This window comes from Macaca fascicularis, chromosome 16 (assembly GCF_037993035.2).
Source record: "Macaca fascicularis isolate 582-1 chromosome 16, T2T-MFA8v1.1".
NCBI lineage: Eukaryota > Metazoa > Chordata > Mammalia > Primates > Cercopithecidae > Macaca > Macaca fascicularis.
This window is the reverse complement of record NC_088390.1, coordinates 77,806,676-77,827,848: the sequence shown is the minus strand read 5'-3', so window position 1 is coordinate 77,827,848 and position 21,173 is coordinate 77,806,676. Positions and strand designations below refer to the sequence as shown.

The 21,173-nt window shown below is 38.4% G+C and overlaps 1 long non-coding RNA gene across 1 annotated transcript in view; it reads left to right on the top strand.

Moving 5' to 3' along the window:
• Window positions 1-17,148: 17,148 nt before the first annotated feature.
• LOC135967892 (uncharacterized) overlaps window positions 17,149-21,173 on the top strand; it is a 614,855-nt gene continuing 610,830 nt past the window's right edge. Inside the window, exon 1 of the long non-coding RNA XR_010582191.1 lies at window positions 17,149-17,208. This is a non-coding gene — a long non-coding RNA (uncharacterized lncRNA). The remainder of the gene's footprint in view (window positions 17,209-21,173) is intronic.

The following is a 21,173-nucleotide window of genomic DNA, read 5'->3' as shown; positions in this document are numbered from 1 at the left end:
AGAAATAATTAAAAACAAGATTACTTTCTTCGAAGCTCTCCTTGCACCTGTCTCTTCTTTCTGTGTCTCTTACAGCTGGGGTTTATTCTTCTCCTCCTCAGCTTTCTAGGATTTCTAGCTTTCTTTTCTTGAGCATGCATAGAATTAAATAGAATCTTCTCAGGCAAGCTCTCCATTTCAGTGCCCCAGTTGAGCTTCCCATTTCAATGACCAACGCTTTTAAATCCCAACTCAGAATTTATGGAGGAGAAAAGTGGATTGTTGCAATTTGAGTCAGGTGTACGCTCTTAGCACGTAATACTGATTATAGGATTTAAGGTCTGAAATATGTCTTAACTCCAAGAAAATGATGTAAACTGAGTTTATTACTATAGCTGATTGATCTAATTTCTGTATCAATACATATTGTCCTTTAAAATACAAAAAGAATAAATTTATAACTAAAGAATGTCATAAACTGTGTTGTGAAATGTTAAGAAAGAGTCAGCATTTGAAAAAAAAATGTCAGAAGGAAAAAAAAATAATTATGCTTTCTGTCCCATTGCCACCTGCATTGTGAGGCAATCACCCAACAAGACCATGACTATTTTCTTTTCTTTTTCTTTTTTCTTTTCTTTTCTTTTTTTTTTTTTCTTTTTTCTTTTTTGAGATGAAGTCTCACTCTGTCACCCAGGCTGGAGAGCAGTAGAATGACTTTGGCTCGCTGCAACCTCCAACTCCCACGTTCAAGCAATTCTCCTGCCTCAGCCTCCTGAGTAGCTAGGACTACAGGCGCCCGCCACCACACCCAGCTAATTTTTGTATTTTTAAGTAGAGACTGGGTTTCACCACATTGGCCAGACTGGTCTCAAACTCCTGACTTCAGGTGATCCACCCTCCTCAGCCTCCCAAAGTGCTGGGATTACGGGCATGAGCCACTGCGCCAGGCCCTCTTTTCTATAATCTATTTAATTTCTCATAAGGACCTAGGTAATACGCCAGAAACCCAAAATCACCTGCTGAAGCCTGACAACCCAATTCACAGGTGACCTTGAAAGAGAGTGGAGATGTGAATTTCTGCCCATAAAGTTATGAGTGTTATGTCTTTCTGTCCATATTTCCTGGGAAGGTCATTGACCTAAAGTTCAGATCTACACCATTTCCTGGGCAACAGCCGACAGTATGACCTGACGACAAGCCCCAGACTACATAAGTTTGGGTTCCCCAGAAGTAGAAACTAACTCAAATATTTGAATAAAATTATTTTATTTGGAGAGTGAAAGAAAACATCCATGGGGGAGTACAGAAGCAAGACAAGGAAGGGAAAGCAGCCAAGAAAGAGTGTGCTGCCAAAAGCCAGTAACAAGTGCGGGTACACAGAGATTCATCCTATGGGGAAAACTCTAGGAATCAGAGATTCAGATCAAATTAATAAAACCACATGACTTAGAGTCACTCCCCAAGGAGGGTGAGGTCACCGAGGGAAATCATAGACAAACTCCAGTCACTTATATTGAGAGCTGCTTCTAGGGGTTTTTAATTCTCTACTTCAGTTTGCCATGCTGGCAGCAAAGCAATCTCTAGAGCAAGAAAAACCCTCAAAGAAATGCAGGTGCCCGCAGCTGCAGTGAAGTGGTAAGGAAGGTGAGATGTCGATGGGGCACTAAAGTCATCCACTAAAATCCACCTGCTCAGATCTCTGCGTGCCCTGTGTTCATTTCATTCTATCCTATATTGATTTTTCAAGGTGGTAGACAGACAGTGTTTATTAAACGATTAAATAACACACAACAGGAGCGATAGTGAGAGAAACCATCGTCTGCTTCAGTTGATTTCAAGGCTGCCATCAATATTCCTTTTCTTCTCTCCTTTCTACCCATTCTAGACATCCCTCATCCTTGTCCATTTCTGCTGATCTAGGATGCCTGCCAAGTAGAAGGCTCAGACCTTCATCACGGGAGATCGAAAGGTCTGAACCTTTGTTTGCTTTGCCCTTGTCGAGCTGTAACTGCTACAATTGCACATTCTTGCAATTGCAAGAATGCGACAAAATCATTCTGTCTAAAGTATGGCCAGGCATGGAATCAGCAAGATACATTCAGTGAGTGTCCTGAGTTCTATATATGCTCCTGGTTCCATTGTATAATGTTATTTCTTAATGATAATCAAAGTCAATTACTCCTACCAGTTAGGTGGCAAAATGTGCTTTGGGTGCAAGAAAAAGCCCAAAGCCCACAGAGAGAGAGAAAGCAGGATTTGGCAGTTTGATGTTGACAGCATTCACTGAAATAATAAGGACACAGGAATGTGAGTGAGCAGGACATTGACCGGCATCTGCTATGCAGGCATAGAGAAACATGTCATGATATTTTGCCAAATGAACAAGTAATGGATCTTAAAGATTGATGACAAGAGTCTTGTGGAAAGATGTGTAGATGGGCTTCTCCACAATTACCCAGTATTTAAAATTATTTTTTCCCATATGAATATTCTTTAGAAGATCCCAATAAAGGGGATCTGATTTAAACGTAACGACCTATTTATGGTACTACAGAAAAAGAACTGAAAGAGTAGCATTGTTGACTGGGGTGATTGACTAGCTGTCAAGGGAAAACATGGATGGAAGAAATGTGGATGGAACTCAGTCTCCCATGAGGAGTCCCTGAATTCCTGATGGGGGCCACAGAGCCTCAGAGTTGAGAGCACTGGCTCTGGCTTTTCACATCTGAGCCTCACAACATCTAAGTGAGGACAAGGTAGATCATGCAGCTGTTGTGATGGACCCAACACTCCCCGCCTTTAAACCAAGAGAAGTGTGTATGTCAGTATGTCACAGTTCATGAAGGTCTTCAGGTTGTTTAATTACAATACACATTCTCTTTTCTGGAAGAACAGTCCCTTTTCTTCATTCTACTTCCACTTCTAACCTATTAAAATGCTACTCAACCTTCCAATTCCTAATTAAATTTTGTTCCTCCAAGAAACATTCTACTCTCCCTTATTCCCTTTTAAGAAGAGATGACTCTCTTCGCTTAACTTTGTTAAATGGTATTTAATAACGTAACACATACTCACTTTTTATATGTATTATATAGTCACTTATTTTTATGTGTGTATTACATATTCACTTCTTTAATAGTTGATTTTTCATATATCCTCACTGTAAAATACTTGAGGGTAGAAATGTGCCTTAGACATCATCTTATCAGTCCTGTAAAAAAATGCACCTAATGAATGCCAAATGTTTGTTGTGTGAATACGACTTTAATAACAATCTTACATAATTCTTGCCTAAAGAACCCTTACATTAAGTCTGGAGTTGATCATTTTTATTCCACAATAGGCTTATGAATCTTACACTAATCATCGTGGAAGGCACAAAGAACCATGTGTGTGTATGTGTGCGTGTGCCTGTAAAACACATTGACATCTCACGCCTGTAATCCCAGAAATTTGGGAGGCCGAGGTGGGCAGATCATGAGGTCAGGAGATCGATACCATCCTGGCTAACACAATGAAACCCCGTCTCTACTAAAAATACAAAAAATTAGTTGGGTGTGGTGGTGGGTGCCTGTAGTTCCAGCTACTTGGGAGGCTGAGGCAGGAGAATGGCGTGAACCTGGGAGGTGGAGCTTGCAGTGAGTCGAGCTCATGCCACTGCACTCCAGCCTGAGAGACACAGTGAGACTCCGTCTCAAAAAAAAAAAAAAAAAAAAAATTGACACTTTATTCAGAGCAATGTTTACATCTGTCTGTTAAAATGAGTGGATTTTTCCATCTCAACTCTTTCATTTGCCAACAGCACTGTCAGAGATTATGGCCACCCATACGACTCATTTCTTAAATCAATATAGTTAGTTTTCATGCCCACCAGAGTAGAGAAATGGCAAACACCAATTTCCTTTTCTTGTTTGTCATGGTACCACTATTCATTCTAGAATGCTGTGCATGTGTGTGTGTTTAGTAATGACTCTGTTTTTTCCAGAGAAGTCAGTAAGGTAGTGAAGGCATTTTTTAATTTATCAAGATATGACAATTAGTACAATAAACTAATTTTCCCAACAATAATACTAGAAAATTAAAATAATAAGAACATTTGGGGATTTATGTATTCATTATCTCATGTATATAATATTTATTTTTAGGGTTCATGAAAATAACAATGCTCAAATTCCAACATTGGCTTTGCCATCATGCAACTGACATCTGGGGGTAGAAATAACCAAATGATCACACAAAGGCAGTATTATGGCGGTCATGGAAGCTGTGTCAGACTTACATAGTGTGCTATGATCGGATAAAGCAGGGATCTGGATCCTGGTCAGGCAGGTTTTAAAGGATTCTCTGGAAAAAAGAGTTAGCAGAGGTTGAAGCCGTGTATTTCCCGAAGTGCAATCTCTGGGGCAGCCTCAGCATCACCTGGGACTTGTCATTTGTGAATTCTTAGATCCCATCCCAGACTTACTGAATGACACTGCCTGGGGACTAGGGCTCAGGAATCTGTGCTCTACTAAGCTTCCCAGATGATAATGATGTCTGTGAAAGTTTAAGTAGGAGTTTTTAGGTGGTATTCCTAGAATACAGCAAATGAGGAGGATGCTGGCAGGAGAGAAGGCTAGGGAGGCAGGTTATATCCACAGCGTTGTAGTGAGTCAGGAATTGGGGTCAACAAAGCCACTAAATATTTTAAAGCAAATGAAATGAAGTAGGTACAGGAGCAGTGATGAGGTGACATGAGACTTACCTTTATTTCAAAAGATCATTCTGGGCCGCGTGTGGGGTCTCATGCCTGTAATCCTAGCACTTTGGGAGGCTGGAGTAGGGGTATCACTTGAGTTCAGGAGTTTGAAAACAGCTTGAACAACATAGTGAGACCTCATCTCTAAAAAAAAATTAGTGGGATGTGGTGGTATGTGCCAGCTACTTGGGAGGTGGGAGGATCACCTGAGCCCAAGAAGTCGAGGCTGTAGTGGGTCGAGCTTGTGCCACTGCACTTCAGCCTGGGCTAAGGAGCGAAATCCTGTCTCAAAAAAAAAAAAAAAAAAAAAAAGGAAAACAAACAAACAAAAAACATTCTATCTAAAGTATGGACAAGGGGGTTGAAGAGGCAATAAAGATTGAAATGAGACCTGCTCAGGGTGTCTGGTTGTCCAGGTGACAAACACTGGTGACTTGCCTAGGAGCAATATAGAAGAAAGTAATGGATTGAAGAGTCATTTAGGGAATAAAATCCAAAAGATTTGATAATTTGGCATTGTGAGAGCACAGCACCTTTAATTATTATAATGTGGCTTATATCTTCAAATTTATTTTTGAATTTATAGAATTATTTATTTATCTATTTATTTTTAGACAGAATCTCGCTCTGTCATCCAGGCTGGAGTGCAGTGACAGGATCTTGGCTCACTGCAACCTCCACTTTCCAGGTTCAAGGAATCCTCCTGCCTCAGCCTCCTGAGTAGTTTGGACTACAGGCGTGCACCACCACATCTGGCTAATTCGTGTGTTTTTTAGTAGAGATGGGGTTTCGCCATGTTGGCCAGACTGGTCTCGAACTCCTGACCTCAAGTGATCCACCCGCCTCAGCCTCCCAAAGTGCTGGGATTATGGTGTGAGCCACCACACCCAGCCAGAATATCAACAAGAAGATATGGCTGTCAGGACATTAGTAAATATTGCCCACCAGTCAGGGATAACTACAGTGACAAGAAAGACAATAAATAGGTTGTCATTGTGACCATTTCTTAACCCCATCAGCAGGTAGGGCTTTTCCGTTAAGATTGAAGGTCATATATTTGCTCAAGAGCTACTCCAAAAATCCGAGACACTAATTTGTTAATTTCGTTGGCACCCTCATGTGCAGCACTTTTGCACAGAAGTGAGATCCTCTAAAGAACGTGACGAACATTCATTTGAAGCTTGCATTGAACCCTCCGGGTATGCTCCTGAGATAAATTTCACAGAATACGACCTTAAATCCAGCTAGTGTCTCCGTAAATCCAAACATCCTACTACTGAAAAACAAAAACAGAAATGAAAGTCAAAAACCAAACTCTGTGTGGAGTGTTTGTTCTAGTCATGGTAGATCAGTTTCCTGAACATCTACTATATGTAAGCCATTAGTAGAGGTGGAAGATGTCGTGGTAACTTGGCATGGTTCCTGCCTTCCTGTGGCTAACAGTTTGGTTAAATGATAGAGTCATGTAAATTGATGAGTACAATAAAAAGCCATGGGGGCTTCTGATTTATCTGTACAGACATTGATTCTCCCTGGAGTTAGGAATTAGTGCTCATGAAGAAGATAATACTATGCTGACTATTGCAATATGAGTATTTGACAAATGAAGGCAGTGTAGGGCATGATTTAAAGACACAAGTTGGGGTTAGCATGGCAAACATTGCTGCAAGACCCAGGCAAAGGTAGTAATGTGAGACATGCTAATGTTTTGTTTTGCTTTGCATGTGATTTAAATATCTTATTGATGCTCCTCTGGCCTTTATATTTCAGAGCTTGTTTTGTCTCCACAATCACATCGGTCTCATTTGGCAGCTATCATTAGCAATATAGATGGTGATCATTTCTGCTCTATAACGTGTTAGATGATTCCCTTTGCTTTAGCCCAAAAAATACGCAAGGAGCACAAGAAAATCAACTCAGTGCACACGTACCATGATCTTGTTGCACACTCTCTTGCAGTAAAAGGACATGTGGGTTTTATATATTCCTAAACAGCATTTTCTTTGAAAATGCATCCAGGTCTGTTATTCTATTCTGTAGTGTGTCAAATTTTTTGGAATAGAAAACTTGAATGTTCCCCTACCTCTATAGAATGTTCTTTGCTTTATAAACTACCAAAGGAAAAAAAGAAGACAAGGAAGGTGTATGTTGGAGTAGAAATATGTCTGTATGTCTTAACATGCACATAGAGTGGTAAATTTTAAAAGCTATAAGTAACAATTTCATAGCAATAATGTCTCAAGAAGGCCTCTCTATTTTCCCCTATGGCAAAGAAAAGCAGCCAAGATTCTCTTGTTCAATATCTTGAAATGGGCTCCATTTTGAGCCCATGGTATGTAACTCTAATGCCTGTGGAATATTGCTTAACTTGCCAAGCAATCAGGCATACCAAGTTGATTGCACAGCATGGAGCATACCTTTCTGGAGTCCTTATCTTGGGAGAGTGACAATTCAGAGTCTGTCTCTGATTCCCTCTTTTTCTTGTAAACTTCTGTTATGTCTGAATTTCCTGAAGTTATAAATCCCTTATTTTTCCTGACCTAGAATAGTATTGCATAGACTTTTTACATATTGGAGGAAATTAAAAAAAATAGTAGAAGCAAATCACTCTGATCCCAGTTTATTTGTGGAACTTCAATAAGAAAGAAGAGAGACAAAGAAAACGAAACAAGAGAGAAAAGCAGGAGAGAAATGAACATTTATTGAGCAAATACTATGTCATGCACAGTGATAAGCACCTTACATAAGTCATATCTTTATATATACTCATAACTTCTTCATGGAGTTTCTGTCAGTTTTCTAGATGAGTAATCTCAGAAAAGCTAGGCAAGTTAGTCAGTAGAAGTTGGAATTCAACAATGATTTAAATGCTTTCCTTACTCTGCCACCTCACATCTAAGCATAATCATACCAGCATCTGGTCTGTTTCAAGCACCATATTTTACCAGCAGAAAAGTATTTAACCACTGGGCATGGTGGCTCATTCTTATAATCCCAGCATTTTGGGAGATCAAGATGGATGGGTTGTTTGAGCCCAGAAGTTCAAGATCAGCCTGGGTAACATAGTGAGACCCCGTCTCTACAAAAAAAAAAAAAAAAAAAAAAAAAAAAAAAAAAAAAAAAAAATTAGCTGAGCGTGGTGGCATGTATCTGTAGTCCCAGCTTCTTGGGAGTCTGAGGCAGGAGGATTGCTTGAACCTGGGAGGTCGAGGCTGCAGTGAGCTATGATTGCTCCAGTGCACTCCAGCCTGGGTGACAGAGTGAGACTGCAGAAAAAAAGGTACAATTAAAAAATAAAAGTATTCAACCTAAATACAAATAACAAGACAAATCAATTGGCATAATGGAGAAAAGTAGTTTGCTGGTGGACTGAATTCATCACTCCTTAACCAGTGGCTATTGCATTACATACACACATTCGAGGATTGGCAAGACATACCAGAGTTATCTTCTTGGTGCTGACTTCTAGCCTTTCCTCTTTTAGTGTCTCTTCCATGGCTGTTCCAGTGCCAAAGTCAATCAGTCAAATTTCTGAAGGATGCCAAGAGTTTTCATTCATTCAGCAGCCTTTCAACAAGTCTTTATTGATTTTTTTTTTTTTTATCAGTCAGAGTCCTGGCAGGAAAGAGAACTCATTGCAGATGGTACAAATGAAGAGATTTTAATGAAGGGTCTACTTAATGATATGTAGATAGGGTTACAAGTATAAATCTAGAGAGGATGCAGTGCTTAGAGATTAGGAGCAGCAGGAAGCCATCACACCCCCAGGGTGGAAGGAATTAAAGGAAGAATTGCTTTATTTGAGCCAAGTTAGAGCTGCAACTCCAGAGGAACAGGATACCTGGCAGGAATTGTGGAGGAATGCAGCTACTGCTAGAGATGAATGGAAGCAATGATGCGACAGAGAGGAAATACCACAACCTCTCTCTCCTCCCTCCCTACACTCACTTCACAGTACCTCCCATTGGCTGAAAGTACCCAGAAGCCATCTGACAAGGGATCCAGTCCAAAGGAGTCTACCTCCCAGGGCACAGAGCAAAGCAGAAGAAGAGTAGAAGATGAATCTGTGGCTAGGTAATCCCAGCACTTTCAGAGGCTGAAGCAGGAGGACCACTTGAGGTCAGGAGTTGGAGGTCAGCCTGGGCAATATAGCAGGACCTCTTCTCTACAATAATAATAAATTAATTAATTAATTAAAATAAATTAGATGGCATGGTGGCACACGCCTATAGTCCCAGCTACTTGGCAAGCTGAGGCGGGAGGATTGCTTGAGCCCCGGAGTTCGAGGTTGCAGTGAGCCGTTATCATGCCACTGCACTCTAGCCTGAGTGATAGAGTGAGAATTTGTCTGAAAAAAAAATGCATCAGGGGGATTTAGGGATGACGAATAACTTGCCCAAGTGCTAACCAGATTCCTGGACCTAATTTAGGCAACGAACAGTGAACACAGAATAGAGCCATGAACACAGTAGATTCAAATTTTGCACCCACAGAGCTTACTTTCTATTGCAAAATAGAGGCAAAACAAAACAGGGATGGAGAATGAGATGTGGGATGTTCCATAGTGATACAAGCTAAGGAAAAATGAAGGAAGCAGGAAAGGGAACTTCAAAATCTGTGGAGGGTAGAACTTTAGACAGGGTGACTAGAGGTGTCTCACTTCACTAAAAAGGATTCCCTGAGATGGTGATGTTGCCAAAAAGACCTGATGAAGTGGAGGAAATGCACCATGCAGGCAGTGGGAAGAGGGAGCGTGGAGTCCAAAGAAAGCCCGGGCCCAGCATGGTGAGGTGTGGGTAGAGGGAACTGAATGAGGAGTCATGGGCGACAAAGCCAGGAAAATACTCACTCCATAGCATTTGCATCACTGTTATCTAATTGGCATATTCTCTCAACTGGGGAAACCACTACTGCAAACACATGTTCACAAAAGCCTTATATAATGAGATTTTCTACACACACACACACACACACACACACACACATATACATGTATACATGCACAAATATATTCAATTCCTTAAATAAACAAGGCTTACTCATTATCTATCTATCTATCTATCTATCTATCTATCTATCTATCTATCTATCTGTCTGTCTGTCTTTCTGTTTTTATAGTCTCCTATGAAATATAAAATATATCACTCTTATCTCTCCATCACATGGCTTCTGGTTTATGTTTTGTCTCTGACCAGATTCTGTACACAGAGATGAAAGACTGACAGCAGAATAAAAAAGAAACTGAAAGAGTCAAAATAATTCACCCATCACCATCTAGTATGGGTCAGTTCGCTGTGCTAGGCCAGTTAATGGACCACCTTCCTGTTTACTGCTTAGTCATTTTGGGATGTGATGTCCGTTCCTTTTACAATCAATTTTTGCGAGTGTAATGAGGGCGTGTGATACAGAGTATGGCAACTGATGTATCTGATATTCTTTAAAATTCTCTTTTGAAGGGATTGTGGCTGTTACTGCTTCCCAGAGGAAGCTATGACATCAGAAAGAAATTGATTTCATTTATCTTACACCCTGGACCCTGTAGTTTTTCCTGAACCCCTAAAATATATTTTGTCTGCATGGAATAGCCACCATCACCTTTCACCTATACCATCACCTTTACCTATATATTACACACACACACACACAACACATCTGTATGTTTACATACATATGCGTGCATGTATATCTCTGTGTGTGTATGTATATATTTTCTTCTGTTTATAAATAAGTGTCCTTTCCAATACTTTTTCCCTAAGATACTCTTGTTCAGCCATCAAGATTTCACAGTCCAGATTTCACAGTCCCTTCTCTGTGACACTTTTCTAGATAAATCTAGGCAGTCTCACCCAGGCTGTTCATCATGACCCCATGCCACTCAGTTCAGACCTGTGTTAAAGAACTATTGATGTTGGCTTGTGGTTTCTCTCTTCACAGGCCAGTGATCCCAACTAGACTGTGAGCTCCATATGGCAAAAGACACAGTACACTCGTTTGGGTCTCTGTCTTTACAAAGGGTATGATTCATTTCTGTTGCTTAGAGTGGATTATAAAGGAAGGTAGGTAGGTAGGTAGGTAGGTCGATAGATAGATAGATAGATAGATTAGATAGATACATAGATAGATAGATAGATAGATAATGAGTAAACCTTATTTATTTAAGGATTGAATGTATTGGTGCATGTATACCTGTGTGTGTGTGTGTGTGTGTGTTTGTGTGTGTATCTGCATGTGTGTCTGTGTCTGCATCTGTAGAAAATCTCATTATATAAGGCTTTTGTGAACATGAGTTTGCAGTATTGGTATCCCCTGTTGAGAGAATATGCCAATTAGATCATAGATGGTGGTGTAAAACTGGCTGTAGATTTCAATTTGCTAAAATACTCAAATAACTTACATCTTAAACATAGATACTTTGTTGTTGACTATAAAACAGTCACAGAATACTCAGCTTCCCTCTAATCTAATGACCTTGCTGGACTTGTCATCTGGGAGGTCTTTGTGATTTTATCTTATCTGTATTTGAGCATCATAAAGATGAGTAGCTAAAGTGTGGTTAATAAACCCCAGCTGGGCATTTTCAAGGTGAATAAACACACCAGTTTTTTCTACTGTTTTTTCATGTGGAAATGATGAATAAAAGTCACAATTCTTATTTTCATTATAAGTGGAAAAGTAGAAAAAATATCAACTTATGATACTTGAGGCTATTATAAAGTGTTTTAGAGACACCCTGAAAGTTTCAAATGATTATAACTCCAGTCAAATTTTATGACTGCTTGTAGATTTTCATGATCAAAGAAAAAGCAAACAGGGAATACTTTTTAGGCTGAAAGATATTCAGGACTTTACAATTGTTTTCTTGGCCCTCCTTCTATTCTTAGAATGATTAATAGTTTCACAGTGTAAAAGCACCCACATTTGAGATTAAGTAACTGAATGAATTTAATTCCTGAATCCATTCTTCATCCACCCCAGGCATGTTGCATAATATATTATCTCAGTGATTAAAAATACAATGACCTAGATACAAGAGAAAGTCTTCAAAAATGTTCAGCTACCCATTATATTACATTCCATAAGTTATAACTCAATGTTTCTTATTTTACTAAAAAGCATATTAGTATAAGTAACAAAATTTGAAAAGAGGTATAGATTAGGTTTTAGTAGTATTGATACTAATATGCTGATTTTAATGATTGTATGTGGTATTACAATAGAATGTTCCTGATTATAGGAAATGCATACCATGTACATGAGTAAAGGGGCAATATGTTTGTAACTTATTTTCACATGATTCAGAAAAAGTAATAATGTACATATTTATGGGGATATAGGCATTCATATGTATGAATATGCATACAATATATGTATGTGTAAATATGCATAAACATATAAATGTGTTCATAAATATATACATACATGTGCATATATAGGCACACCTGTATATATGCACGTATGAGGCATATGCATATGATATACATATATATAAACATAGGCATATATATGGTATGCATATACAGGTAGTCTAACAGATTATATCTATATGTTTATGTACATATGCGTATTATCCCCATTGCTATATCATTAAAACATATTTTGCATTTTTTATGTTTTACATAAGACATAATTGTTATGTATATTTTCTCCACCCCTCAAGGGTTCTCTTTTCTCTCTTTTCTCCACAGCCTCGCTAACACTTCTTGCTATTTGTCTTTTTCTTAATAGCCATTCTAACACGTGTCAGGTGATATCTCATAGCAGTTTTAATTTGCCTTGCCCTAATGATTAGTGATGTTGAGTATTTTTTTTCATGTGCCTGTTGGTTATTTGTCTTCTTTTGAAAAATGTCTGTTTAGGTTCTTCATCCAGTTTTTAATTGGATTGTTTTCTTGAGTTGCTCGAGTTCCTTTGTATGTTTTGAACATTAACTTCTTATCAGATGTATGGTTTGCAAATATTTTCTTCCCTTCAATAGGTTGTCTCTTAATTCTATTGATTGTTTCTTTGTGCAGAAGCTTTTTAGTTTTGTGTAATTCCATTGTCTATTTGTGCTTTTGTTGCCTGTGCTTTTGGGGTCATATCCAAAAAACCATTGCCTAGCCCAATGTCATGAAGCTTCCCCCCTGTTTTCATCTAGTAGTTTTATAGTTTCAGATCTTACATCTAAAGCTTTAATCCATTTTGAGTTTTGTGTGTGGTGTGAGATGAAAACCTAATTTTATTCTTCTGCATGTAGATATCTAATTTCCCAGCACCATTTATTGAAGAGACTCTTCTTTTTCTCATTATGTGTTTTTGGCATCTTCTACCTTTGGTTATTGTGAATAGTACCACTATAAACATTTGTGTACAAGTATTTTTTTGAGAGCCAGCATTCAATTCTTTAGTGTATATTCCTAGCGGTAAAATTTCTGGGTCTTAGGAAAATTTTACCTTTTTGAAGAACTGGCAAACTTTTTCCATTCACATTTGATGTTAGGAGCAGGATTCATAAAGTCATAATGCAGATGTAATCTCTGAATTTCAGCAGTTGATCTGTACACTCACATGCATCTTACAAACATCTCGAGCAGGACCTGGGGGGAGTAGACAGAGCTCAGTGAAATCTGTGCCATGCCTTCAAGGAATTCTTATTGCAGTATCAAGAGATTTCAGGCAAAAAGAGAGATCACTTAAGAAAAGTAGAGGCCAGGTGCGGCATGGTGGCTCATGCCTGTAATCTTTGTACTTTGTGAGGCCAAGGTAGGTGGACCACTTGAGCTCAGGAGTTGGAGACCAGCCTGGGCAACATGGCAAAACCCCGTGTCTACCAAAAATACAAAACATAGGTTGGGAGTGGTGGTGTGCACCTATGGTTCCATCTACTTGGGAGGTTGAAGCGGGAGGATTGCTTGCGTCCAGTAGGTGGAGGTTGTAATGAGCTGAAATCACACCACTCCATTCCAGTCTTGATGACACAGTGAGACCCTGTCTCAAAATAAATAAATAGTTAATTAATAGAAAGAAAAGTAAAGATAAAGGAATATGGAATTATGCCACTGTTTTTAAAGGGCATGATATAGATGAATAAATAAAATTAAGGATCAGAGGTAAAGCATAAGAGTTCTACATATAATCTATGATTCAAAAATATGCTCTACATATTCAAGCAAAGGGCTTCTGGTCTTTATCTCAGTCTTTTTTTCTGATTGCTCTACTTCTTTCCAGTTTCTAACCTTATGAATCTCCCAGGGTCCATCTCTGAGTCCTGTCTTTATCTACTCACACTCCCTAGAAGTCATTAAATTTCATGGCTTTAAGTGTGTTGCACACAGACAATTCTCTGTTTTTTTAATCTCCCACAGGACCTCTTCTCTAAACTCCAGAATTATCTGCCTGCATATAACTCTTCCATAGGGTATCCAGTTGACACCTAAAATGTAGTATGTCTGATACTGAACACCTAACTTTCCCTCCCAAACCTAGTCCTATCTCTTTCTTCGTTACCTTAATAGGTTCACAGTCACCTATCAGAGTTTAGACCAAATATTCTGCCTTTTTCTCAAACTCCATATTTAATTTTTAACAAATCCCGTTGGCTCTGTCTTCAAAATGTATTTATATTCTACCGCTTCTCACTATCTAAACTGACCCCTCCTTTGTTCCAAGCTATCATAATCTCTCACCCAAAATACTGCAATAGCCTCCTAACAGGTCACTCTACTTAGTTATTTTTCTAGGTTTCTGGTCATATATAGTTTTATCAGTGAGGTCTTCCCAAATAACGCTATTTAAAGTAGCACTCCAGCAATCCCTAATTCTATTTCTCACTTTGTTTTCTTCTATAGAACTTTACACCATGAAATAAATTGTATATGGTACTTATTTATATATTTCATCTTCCCCTAAGTTAGAGTGTGAGCTGCAAAAGAGCAGCGACTTTTATCTGATTTTCATTTTTATTTTTTAACTGAGTGTGTATAGAGCCTAGAATAGTGTTTAGGACATAGTAAAGGCTTATTTTAGGTATTTTTGTATGAACGAATGAATGACAATATGTTTGGAATACTTGTACAATCTTCCTTGTGATGAAAAACACTTACCTAAGAAATCAGTTATATTACGTCTATTTAAAAATAGTTTAGAGCCTAAAGATACTCGAAAGCCAGGAGACACTTATATATGAAACATTTTCAGAGTAAATATATACTTCCCTAAGAAGTTTGGATTAAAAGGTGCTGACTCAAGTTGATCTGTGGCCTTCAGCACTGAAAGTATAAACCCACTTCTAATCCTCTAGTGAAATATTTCTGGACTTAGTAGCTGCAGATCATGGTTGTAGCTGTGTTTCTGGAATATACCAATGATGTGATCACTGGGAAAGTTGCTTAATCCACTTTGAGCTTAAGCTGTAAATTGGTGATGACAATAATAACAAGGACCTCACAGGATCACAGTGAAGATCAATCGAGATTATGGTCTTGTTTTATAAAATTCTAAACATTCTTCAGATATAAGGATAAGGTTAAGGACTATGTTTTCAAACAGAGAAAACATATACAAAGTAATAAGCTGAATGCTACATTTGTCTAACCACAGCATATTTCTTTGCTATGGAATATATTTAAACTTAGATGGAAGGAATTGTTCTAGCCTGCTTGACAGAATATTTTAAGCCCTGTTAAAATAGGTTGATAATGTATGGTTTTACAAACGTTATTTCTAGGCTTCATAAATGGGCTTGGCTTTCTCAGCTACACGTTAGATCAAGCCTACTCCCCTCCTCCTCATTCATTTGGGATGGAGTCTCACTCTTGCCCAGGCTGGAGTGCAGTGGAGCGATATTGGCTCACTGCATCCTCTGTCTACCAGGTTCAAGGGATTCTCCTGCCTCAGTCTCCTAAGTATCTGGATTACAGACATGCACCATCACGCCCAGCTAATTTTTTTTTTTTTTTTGTATTCTTAGTGGAGATGGGGTTTCACCATGTTGGCCAGGCTGGTCTTGAACTCCTGACCACAAATGATCTGCCTGCCTTGGCCTCCCAAAATGCTGTAATTACCAGCATGAGCCACTGTGCCTGGCCATCTTCCATCATTTTTAAACATTAGTCTGGGAAATGTCCAGCAGGTACCTAAAGTACACACATATAGGACAAAGTGAGTTTTAAGGATGTTGATCGTGATCTAGGTCTCAAATCTGCCTTGGGACTTTGGTTCACTAAAATGACCATCCCAATTGATCAAGTAAACTTTATTTCCTTCTTCATTATCATAGTCATCACTTACCCAACACTGACTATCATCTTCGTGCCAATAACTCAACTCAGAATTTAATATATTATTTTTTATTCTTTATAAAATCTTCGTGAGGTCAGTACAGGTGGACCCTGACTTAAGAGTTTTGGACTTTACAATGGTGTGAATGCCATTTGCATCCAGTAGAAACTATACTTTCAGTACCCTACAGACATTCTGTTTTTCACTTTCAGTACAGTATTCAATACATTACATGAGATATTCAACACTTTATTATAAAGTAGGCTTTGTTTTACATGAGGTTGCCCAACTATAGGCTAATTTAAATGTTCTAAGCATATTTAAGCTAGGCTGGGCTAAGCTATGGTGTTTGGTAGTTTAGGCATATTAAATGCACTCTCGACTTGAAATATTTTCAACTTAGATTTATCAGGACAGAACCCCATCGTAAGTTGAAGAGCATCTGTGTTATTATCCTCATTTTATGATGTAATACATTAAAACTCAAGGGGGTAAAATAATTTTTAAGAAGAGGTGGCAGAACTAGACTTTAGATTCAAACCTAACTTCAACACTCATGATTTTATGACCATGTAAGCCTCTTTTATGATACCCACATTTCTTCATTTTGTGGTCATAAGTAGATATGTAGTTCCATAAAGGCAGGTGGTCTCAAAAAAAAAAAAAGGCGGAAGGAGAGAGAAAGAAAATAATAACAATACAAAGAAATGAACACAACAAAAAGATGAGGTCTTGGAAGAGAAGCCATTTCTTCCGTTTTTATCACAACACTTTTTCGGGACTAGATGTCCTCTCACCTAGACTTGACCTAATTTCTTTAAGACTTAGACACATGAGTGTGGTCATTTTCCCTGGCCTCCTGTGGGTGCAGAGTTTGGTTGCAGTATTACAAGTCCTCGTTCCTATTGACTCTAGACTGTCTAACAAATATATAATCTAAAAACAAAAAGTATTCTCAGATCCCCTAAATATTCAATAAATAGATTTGATGGATATACCCTTCCTTGTATTGCTTTCAGACTCTTAGTAAAACGCTACTGGGCTGTTTGCTGCTTTTACACGTACAGTTCAGCACTCAATTAAAAGAATGTGAAGCCTGTATATATCATGGCCCAGCTTCTAGCTCGCCTCTGGCCTTGCTGGTTCTTATTAATGATTCATTTCTTTTGACAGGAGCAGCAACATTTCAGGACTTCTTGGGTGGAAGAAAGTTGGCAGAGAGAACGTCCACAGTGAGTAGTTAAACATTATATGAATTAATACCCCCCATCAATAGTTTAATGGATGAAATGCATTGATTGCTTTGAGAATTATGCTGAGGTCTACAGTAATAGGCAGAAATGTCTGATTTGACATCTTTTTTTTTTTTTAAATATGTCTGCAACGTAAACTACTACCAATTACACAACAACCCCACCAAAGTGGTGCAGAGTGGTCCCACTACAGTAGTAACATGTCATAAAAGCTCAAGTTTCAGTACAATTAGCTTCTGGCTGCAGTTTATTACCCCATTTGAGATTTAAAACATTTTTTTTTCCATTGCATTCCAACAATGCTTATGTGTCTGGGGCTAACACTTTAAAACAATAATGGAATGGCAAATATCTGTCTGGCTGGAGTTTGCCCAAGAATAGTGTATTAGAGTTTTTTTAAATTTTTTAATTCAAACAAGGTAGAGGGGACAAAACAAAAACCACCTCTTTAGTTACTCAAAGTACCAAGGCTATAATGTTGTACTAAGAAAAAAATATGTCTTTCTTTGGCATTTTGTAGAAAATTTAAGAAACACTTTGGGGCATGAAATCATCCCTGTGTTTATCTAAAGGCAATTTCCACATGATGGTAAAGCAGTTCAGTTGATCATTCAGACCCATGCACCTACTTAATGACCGTTCGCAAAATGTCTGATCTGATATAGATGATGAATCTCTCCTTGGATTGCCTAGTACTAGACAAAATTGGTAATCAGGTTTGAGTTTTTAAATTTTTTTATGGTGATGATGATGACTGTCGAATTTATTGAGAGTCTGTTCTGTGGGCATGTACGATGCTAAAGTTTATGTGCATTATCTTATTGAATTCTCCTTAAACCTGTTGAGTTAGGTACTATTATTTTCCCCATTTCATAGATGAGGAAATTGAGGCTTAGAAAGCCTAAGGAATTGAATGGTTGTACAGCTAACAGTAGTGGGTCTTGACTGATGCTTTGGGAATCTACTTATGAGGCTTGAAACACTGTGCAGTGCTCCATGTTGATGATGGTGAAGATGATGATGATGATGATGATGATGATGATGATGATGATGATAATGATGATAATGAATGGAAAATCCGTGGAATCTTCTTGCTAATCTCCTGGATGTTTTGTTAAATAACTCCCTCTTTCCTCCAGAAATCTAAGTCATTTTCTTACATGTCTCAGATGTCTGCTCCCTTGATTTTAATTTCCATTTGAGTCTTTATTTTCATCCTAACCTATCGTTTACTCCTCCTATCCCTCAGACTGCGTAACCTCATACTTCCTCGTGGTTGTTAGGAAACTGAGCAGGGTGGGGTGAAGCAGGGAGGTGAAGGTGAACTCTTCCTCAATAAGTGTTCATTGAGACAGTTTACTTAGCAGTCCTCACTTTTAGTGAAGGATGGAGTTCTAGAGATGGAGGCATTGGTGAGATTGGAATCCAAGAGTTTACTTCCCTAGAGTCAATACACAATATTGGTTCTTTGATGCCTTTCTCAGCTCAAGATTTTTAAACTTCTTCTAACATTAGATATTATCAAGTCTAGAGAGCAACCCACATCAGTGTGATGTTTCTCTACCTGAGACTGCAGTGAAACATAAATTTTGGCATCAGAATGTACTGACATCACTAAAATCACCTTTTTTTAATCCCTTGGAATAAAAAAGATACTTGCTGTGTATTAAAATATTAATATACAGGCTGGGTACGGTGGCTCATGCCTATAATCCCAGCACTTGGGAGGCCAAGGTGGGAAGATCACGAGGTCAGGAGATCAAGACCACCTGCTAACATGGTGAAACCCTGTCTCTACTAAAAATACGAAAAAAGAAAAAAATTAGCCAGGGATGGTGGCACGCACCTGTAGTCCTGGCTACTCAGGAGGCTAAGATAGGAGAATCGCTTGAAGCCAGGAGGTGGAGGTTGCAGTGAGCAAAGACCATACCAGTGCACTCCAGCCTGGGCGACAGAGCAAGACTCTCTCTCTCAAAAAAAAAAAAAAAAAAAAAAATATATATATATATATATATACACACACACACACACACACACACACACACAGACACACACACACACACACACACAAATGACAAAGACAACCTATGCAAAAATCAATCTGGCAGAACCAAGATGTGTCAGCATATAGTGCTTTTGCCACAGGAAAGGGTACATCTCTTTTTCTTTTTCTCTTATTCTTCTGAGGCTCTTTATAGCTCCTGGCATGTTGGCTTCCCACTCTGGGATGGCTTGAAAAGCAACTTGTCATTTTTCTTCATTTGGGTAGTAATGTCCCGCCGCTAAGATCATATTTGGTTCTGTTACTGCAGAGGGAACCACTTTATTATATGGGTTTATCACTTCTGATGAGCTGCAATTGTGTCTTCAGCCTGAAATGTCATTCCTCATCTCTTGAGCTTGGAACATGCCTACTTCAGGAGATGTATCCAATGTCACCTCCTCCCTGTAGCTTTCCCTTCTCCCCTCTCTTACCTCAGGTGGAGTTGCTTTCTCACTTGTGCCCCCTAACACTTCATACATCATACTGAACTATAAATACTTCCTCTACGAGACTGTACTCACCTCATGGGACACTCCGGCTTATTCATTTCTTTTCTTTATTCACAGCACACAGTAAAATGTAAGGTATGTATTGGGTTTATGATCAGTGCTTCTTATCCTGCAATGAGGTTTTATGTCCCCGACTGTGCACTCTGTCCATCTAAAATCCTTACATTTTATAATATCTATTACATATATAGAAAGGCAGATATTGACCCAGGAGCCATGATGATTGATTACCTGTCATTGTTCTGCAACTACCTGGGCTTCAATTTTATCATCTGTAAAATCAGAGAAGTGAACTGAATTTCTTCTATTTTCATTTATTCATTAATAATTCAAGATATATTTGCCAAGTATCTGTTTTTTCCCCAAACATTGGACTAGGTAGCTTCTTCAGCATAAAACATCACACAGTTTAGTTAAAATACAAAAAAGTTTGCATTTGTGCAGAAAATACAGTTACTATAACAATGCTCCCTTTATTAGCTGTGCTACTAAAATCACAAGTTGACTCAGTTTCAAATATAACTCGAATCAAGATAACAATATTTAGTTTCTAAATCCCATGCATCCTTCAAACCATACAATTTGTATCAACGAATCCTGAAAAATCAGTTCCTTCAGTGATCACAGGTTAAGATTTCTGCGATCCATGCTGGCATTTGTTTTACCTTCTTAAATCAGTCGGGATACTGATTTAATGTGCATTTTGTAAATTTAAGCAGAAGTAAAAGTCTTTGAACTAAAGGAAATCTATGTATTTGTTCAACAGATATTTTTTAAGTATGTAATATGCCCCTAATGTTGTGATATTTGCCCAAGATACAAAAATCAAAATGAGCCTTTGTCAATGAGGGGTTTATAAATTTACAAGGGAAACATAGATGTAAACATACCAGTATTGGAAGGACTCTGATGGAAGAATATTTAAGTACAGTAATAGCTGGCCAGAAGAAATGTGCTCTTCTTAGTTTGGGGCTGGGTGAGCATAGGATGTTTGTCAGAAAAATACCAAATAATTAAATAAAAAAATAAAAACCATTAAGGGCTTTCCTGAGTTCCAGTCTTGGTTTTACCCGTCAGTAGGTGGCACTTGAGGTGAGTCTCAAAAACACCAGTGTATGTCACCAGAAAGACAAAACTGGGAGGAGGGAGATGATCCCAAGAAAAAAAAGTAGGATGAGCATTATCAGAAGAATATGTATCTACACAACTACAAATGCTTCATCATGGCTAGAAAGAAAGAGACAACCTTAGTCTCAGGGAGACATGTGGCTGGAGAGTAGACACGGGCAGGAATACGTAGCTTCTTGGCTAAGATGCAAAAATAGCAACTTTACTCTGAATGTAGAGGGAAATCTGGGAGGGTCTTATGCAGTAGAGCAAGAGGAGCATGT